A 7114-nucleotide genomic window follows, 5' to 3' on the forward strand; every position below is an offset into this window, starting at 1 on the left:
ACTTGGAATGGAAATGTAGGCTACGATTAGCAGGAAAGGGTCAGGACTCACATGTTTTACTGTTTTACTCAAAGTTCCTATGAGGAACTCGGTGACATTTCCCCCATTGCCTTTCCTAGGGATCGCCACCATCTGACTTCTGATGCCCATAAGTTGACAGAGCCAACTCCCAGTTCCTAAAGCTTGAGAAAAATCAGGTGATGACGTGGACATAACTTTTTAAGAGGAATGGCCAAAGAGGTCACAAAACGTTTGTACTGAAAGTTCAGATTTCCTTTTCCCTTTTTAATTTTTTTTAGTGGCTAGCAAATAGGGGGCAAATTTCTTTCTATTGATCATGGCCAGTGATTCCCTTCCCTTCTGTATGCAGAAAACTGACCAGTCTCATCTCAGACCGAGGTAAAAATTTCAAAAAAAAATCTGTCTTGCTCTTGTCAGCTCCTATACTCAGTGGACTGCTCAGAAAATGGCCACTTCAGATTCACTCAGGACCAATAAACCAGCAAGCTTGAGATGGCCAATTCAGTGAAATTTGGGTCCCTTGTGTGTGTGTACATGTACTTGTGTCTACATGTACATGTGTGAATCTCTGAATTTGTCAGTTCAGTTACTGACCAAAGTATTTCAGCTCAGCAGTACTTTTTTTCTTTTTTAAAAAGATGACCAGTAAGGAGATCTTAACCCTTGACTTGGTGTTGTCAGCATGATGCTCTCCCAAGTGAGCTAACCGGCCATCTCTATGTAGGGATCTGAACCCGTGGCCTTGGTGTTATCAGCACCACACTCTCCCAAGTGAGCCACGAGCCAGCCCTCAGCAGTGCTCTTGATAGAAAATGTCAACACAGAGCACTAAGGTTTGAAAACCAAGAATCTCACAATGGCACAAAAATAGAAGCAGGGACAGGTAGCTGGTTCAAGTAGCTGACTTCTGTCCATTCTGTTTAAAGCAACCTACATTTTTAAATCCAGCCCTTGGGTGAGGGAATATATAAACTGACTAAGCCAATGATCACCTTTCCCTAAGGCCATCAAGAAAATAGAGAAAAAGAAAAATGGACACATTTGCTGGTGAAAACAACCTCTCACTAGAAGCCAATCACCTTCCTATGGAAGGCAGGTAAGGGAAATTAAAGACATAGACTTGGGAGAAGTCAAAGGATTAGCAGGAAACCAAGTTTTGGGATTCAGCTCTAGGAAGAAATGCTGATGGACAAAAATTTCTATCTGAACCACAAAACCAAGAAAATCTAATCATCAGTCTGAAATCAATCTCTTTAATGGGTTTTAAATATTCTTTCAGAAATCTGACTAAGTCCTTATTTCGCAAGAGACTCCTGTTCATCTGAAGTTACTCTCCCTCAATCTCTGTCCCCATTAGGTTCATGCTATTCATTGAACCCAACACTCTCCACACTAGGATCCTCGAAGGCTGTCTGATACAGTCACTAGTGCCTGCCCCCTAACCCCCTCTGTCTAGTAAACCATTCTTTTTCCTCAGAGTCTCAGTTCAATCACCACTTAAATTCCAAGAAACCTTCCCTGATGGTCACCCTCCTGACCCCAGATGATGTTAGGTCCTCTTGTTTTAAACTCCCTTAACTCCTTACAATTCATCATCAGCCCACTCATTACTCCTTTAATTGATTAACGTCTGCCTTGACTATTAGAACAACTCCGTGGGGACAGAAATCTTCTGTCCTAATTATCTCTTAATTATCCAGTGCCTAACGCAGAGCCTAGCACATAGTAGGTGCTTAGAAAATGTCTGTAAATTAATTTACTTGGACCCCTGCTGATCATAGGCTTAGTGTGCTATCACTCACGGGGTCCCATAACATGGGCGTTCTGCAAATCTTAAAGTCTGTATAAATCAGGCCCACGTGGCTTGGGGAATCATGCCCATTCTCTGGCATTAACTCTGAAGATGTTATTTCCCTACATATTTAACATGGATGTGTATTTGGACTCATTCACAGATAAACGGATACTGACAAATCATTCTAGCAAATAGCACTGGGTATTTTAACTGTAAACTCCTACCAGCCCGATTGCTGGGGAACTTTGCTTTGGATTAGAGTGTCTGGCTTTGGGATCTCTTGCCTGGGAGACTGCTCCATTATCTCACCTGGGCTGTTCTGAGTACCAGCACCCACTGCCTATGAGGTCCCAGGGCTACTAATCTCAACGCTATCATATGAAGTCACCAAAATAATTTGTTTCTCTTTCGGCATTAGAAACGTAAATTCTTTGTTTGGTAAGGTAAGTACAAAGTCTACCACGGGGTTGTGTTCATTTGAGCCATGGTGAAGATGAAGCTGGCTCAATTTATCAAACCTCCTCAGTGAGGCAAGGAATTGCTGATCTCGTCTGGGTGACCTGGCACAAGGTGTCCTGATGCCTCCTGAACTGTGAAATGGAAAAGATGACACTAATGACCCAAAGACGGGTAATGAGTATTCTTCCAATAATGATCTCTAAATGGAATGAGGGGGAAGGGGGAAGAGTGTTTTGCTAGTATCATGCACTTTTGTGTGTGCATGGAATTACAAGGAAAGCTATGTAACCAGGCAGTATAGGAAATTTCCACCGGCCCACACATGCATGGAGAAAATAGGTCACATCCTTTTGCCAGTTCTGCAAGGATGTTCAGTTTCATATTAGCTAAAGGACAGTCAAGGAAAAAGAATCTTACTTTGACAAGGAGAGAAGGGAGAAGAGGAGGAGTAGGAGGTAAGGGACACTCACAGGTTTCACCAGGTGCTTGAAACTCAGCTCTACTTACTGCTTGATAACCTCTCTGAACCTCGTTTTTCTCATCTAGTATGGGCCTAATATTACCCACCTGTTAGAGACATTGTAGCAACAGATGAAGCCCTTGGGGTCTAGCACAGAGAAAATACTCAGTGAAGGGCAGCTATGATGATTATATTCATTTAAAATTCTTCCTGCAGAGGCAAATTAAACTTTTAGTGTAATCCACCAAACACTCAAAATTATTTAAAGCAGCCTGTCTGGTTAGTTTAGTTGGTTAGAACGCGGTGTTCTAATACCAAGGTCAAAGGTTCAGATCCCCATACTGGCCAGCCACCAAAATAAAAGTAAAATAAAGCATTGTGAGTTGTTAGCGTTTTAAATGTTCCTTCACTTTTAGAAGCCCTTTATAGCTGGCTTTTCTGACCATACATACATGATATTCTTTAACTATTCAGCTTCACATTTAATACTTTTGATTAACTAGGTACTATACAGCAGATTTTATTTTACTGTTACTCCACCAGGAATGAATAAAACTGTGACAAGTGTCTCACTTCCAGCCCCTCCAAGAATGACCATGACCTACTTCTTGGGTAAGAAAAAATACTGAGTTATGCTAACTCCTGCAATCTAGCTCAGTAATCATTTGTTCCAAAGTTCTTCCCAACTCAATGGCCAAATTAACGAAGGCTGGGTTTTTGATTAACATACAGTGCTTGGAGGAACTTTGACCCACAGAAACTTGGCATTTGATTTACGTCTCTGGGTCCAGCCTGTGTCATGAGTGCCTGTTTCAAGGATAATAAAGGACCTGGCTGTTTGCTTACAGCAAACGGTGGCAGTGCCATGTCATCATATGGCTTTTACCTTTACCGTCCACTGAAGCCTTGGCTAAGATTGTGCAGCCAGGACTGGCTGGTTAGCTCAGTTGTTTAGAGTGCAGCCTTATAACCTCAAGGTTATGGGTTTGGATTCCCGTACTGGTAAAAAAAAAAAAAAAAAAAGAAAAGAAATTATGCAACCTACATGTCAGTTTTTGGAGCAAATAGAATAAAAGGGTATGTAATTTTGAACTGAAAAGCACCTAAGTTCTACCTGCATTTTGATTAAATGTCAGTTGTTTAAGAAACATGAATATGGTCCAAGATCAAAGTGACCAGAGTAGAGATCAGCTGTTTGAGCGAATAAGTATTACAACCATCCAGATTCTGCCTCAGTGAACAAACTGCTCTCTTTGATGGTTCTTGGGTTCCCTTTAATTGACATGTTATGAAACAGGAATCAGAAGTAAAGAAGAGACCACAATACTTGACAGTCCATATTCCTGTCTGTTATGGGATGAATAGCACTCCTCCCCGCTTCTTGCCCCCCAATTCATAAATTGAAGTCCTAACCCCAGTACCTCAGAATGTGACTGTATTTGGAGATAAGGTCTTTAAAGAGAAAATTAAGATGAAATGGGGTTCCTGAGGTAGGCCCTAATCCAATATGACTAGTGTCCGTCCTTATAAGAAGAGAAATTTAGGACACAGAGAACACAGACCGAAAAATGACCATGTGAGAACACAGCCAGAAGGCAGCCATCTGCAAGCCAAGCAGAGAGGCCTCAGGAGAAACCAAACTTGTTTACACCTTGATCTTGGACTTCCAGCCTCCACAACTGTGAGACAATAAATTTCTGTTGTTGAGGGCCCCCAGTCTGTGGTATTTTGTTATGGAGCCCTGGCAAACGAATACACTGCCCCTCCCCCTACATCCCTCAACCTTATGACCCAGGACCAGGTGGGTAACAAATGAGTGAGGTAGGCTAACTGCATGATAATAGGAGTTGTGTGGAAAGTGGTAAAAGGGAGAACCCATGCTCTATCTATAGGCATTAAATTCAGAAACTTTAAAATACTGTGAGGCCATACAAAATACACCATGGCTTGATTATGCAGCTGGTCCTTCAGTTTGCAATCTCTAGGCTAAAGCATTACAGTTTGACATTTAAAAATATTCACTATGCTTTCAAAAAATATTAATTGAACATCTACTTCAGGCCAGGCCTTATGCCAGATGCTGGGAATAGCAGTGGTGAATGAAATGGATGTGTTCTCTGTCTTCATGGTATTTGTGATCTGGAGAGTGAGTCCAGGTACTGAGCTAGGCCAGAAATACCAAGGTGAAAAGACAAAGTCACTGCCCTCCAGATTAGTGGGGTGCATAGCTGGAACAATACTATTATGAAACAGGGTGACACCGGCTATAATACATAAGGAGCAATGGGAGCTAGGAAGATGATCCCATGTCTGTCTTGGCTAATCAAGGGAGATGTGAGGCACATCCTGAAGGATGAGTAACAGTGTGCCTGGCAGACAGGGATAAAGGAGGAGGAGAGGCTACTTTCCAGACGGAAGGAACAGCCAGTTCCTGGGTGCAGGGACACTAGGGGGCACAGCATCTCTGGAGAATGATGAGCTGGGCACAGCCAGATGGAGGGTGGGCAGTGGAGAGCCACAGGACATGCAGCTGAATGGGCAAGGAACCAGGAGTTCACATTTTACTGCACAGGGAACCACTGGAGAATTTTAATCAGAAAGGTGACATTACCAGAATTGCATGTTAGAAAGATTGCTCTGGCCACAGTGCAGTGGAGGGTCAAAGGCAGGGCGACCAATCAGGAGAAGACAAACGAGGGAAATGGACATAGAAATGTTTGGACACAGGGTGGTCAAGGGCAGGGATGCAGAACTGGAATCGTCATGGTGCTCAGCCACGACCTGGGTGACACTGCCCAAGGGCAGCACCAGCGTTTTAACTTGGGTACTGCTTTGATCAATGAGAAAATGCATTTCTTAGGAAACTTTTAATTTCACTTTCTTCATTTCACATCAGGAAACTAACCTCACTTATTCCTTTTATCAATCAAAGCCACATGTGACCATACCTCAGTTTCCCTTATTTTCCTCAGTCTGTAAAATAAATAATAATAGCACTTCCCTCACAGGGAGGATTCCTTGAGTTAATTAATATAAGTACTTAAGTGCAATAAATGCTAATTAAAGCAGAAATAAATGTTAAAGAACAAATGGGAAATTAATGATTGTGCAATTAATGAGCTCTCCCTCTCAGTGAATATGTGCCAGACTACAACAACCGCAGCCACAAAGGGTAAAACCTACATAAATGTCTTGGAATGGAGCTGAGTTTGATTTCCTTGAATCTCTCTAGAGCTCTCACAGCCTCCTATAAAGGGCCATAATATTTGTGCATGACTATTACTTGAAATCCATAAAATGCTTTATCTGAGGTAAAGTTATTTCAAGGATTAAAGATTCGAGGGGACACGGGACCTGAGAGGGGAGACTGCCTGCCTCTAGAGAGATGGAAATTTATATTTTAATATGGGCAGTGGTTCCATGACCATGGATGAATATAATTGTTAAAAGTCATCACTTAAAATGTGTAAAATTTATCATATGTAAATTATACCTCAACAAAGATTGAAGGGATGGAAGATGAAGGAAAGGGGGGATTCAAGGAGAAATGGGTATTTATGTTCCAAAAAGAGGGGAAAAAATAGATTTGTAAATCTCACTTGGTTAGAGCGTGGTGCTGATTAACACCAAAATCAAGGGTTTGGATCCCAGTAATGGCCAGCTCCCCTTTTAACCCCCCCCCAAAACCCACCACTTTTAATTTCCAAAATCATCCTCTCTTTGAGTAGATGAAACTGGCTAGGAATGCAAAAAAGCTTTCTTATGTAAAAAAACAGTTTGAAAGAGTCAGAAGTCCTTACCCTCATTATCCTATGTATAAAGAGCAGCACTTTTCTACTTTTCTCGTTTGCTGGACGAGCTGCCCTCTTGTGGTTTTGAGATACACTCCCTGAGCACAAAAGTGGGCAGTTACCAAGTTGTGTAGGTAGCAAGCCCAGCCTGCCCACAAATATTTATCACGGAAAGAGCTCAGTGTACCTACCTGCTTCTGGGCGAGAGGGTGCATGCATAGAGCTTCAGTCACAGTTTAAAATAACGAAGAAAATAGGGTCGCCACGAAATACGTACATATGGTTTGAGGCTGACAAATTGAAAAGATGATTTAATCCCAATTTAAATTGCTGCTTAATTTGAATGCACTTTAGAGCATACTTTCACTTTTGCAAAGCAGAATCGGCATATCAGGGGCAAGCACATGCCTCAAACAAGATCAGCGCAAAGACAGCAGAACTGCAAGTTCCAGTTCTACCATCTGTGAACATCATTCGATATCCCCAAGTTATGTTTGTACAAAGAACGAAAACGAAAACAACCAAAAACAAACAAATAGTATCAACACTGGTTTTTATTAACATTGGCATGTGGGATCCAGGTGTCTA

This window comes from Cynocephalus volans, chromosome 9, assembly GCF_027409185.1.
Source record: "Cynocephalus volans isolate mCynVol1 chromosome 9, mCynVol1.pri, whole genome shotgun sequence".
Taxonomy (NCBI): Eukaryota; Metazoa; Chordata; class Mammalia; order Dermoptera; family Cynocephalidae; genus Cynocephalus; species Cynocephalus volans.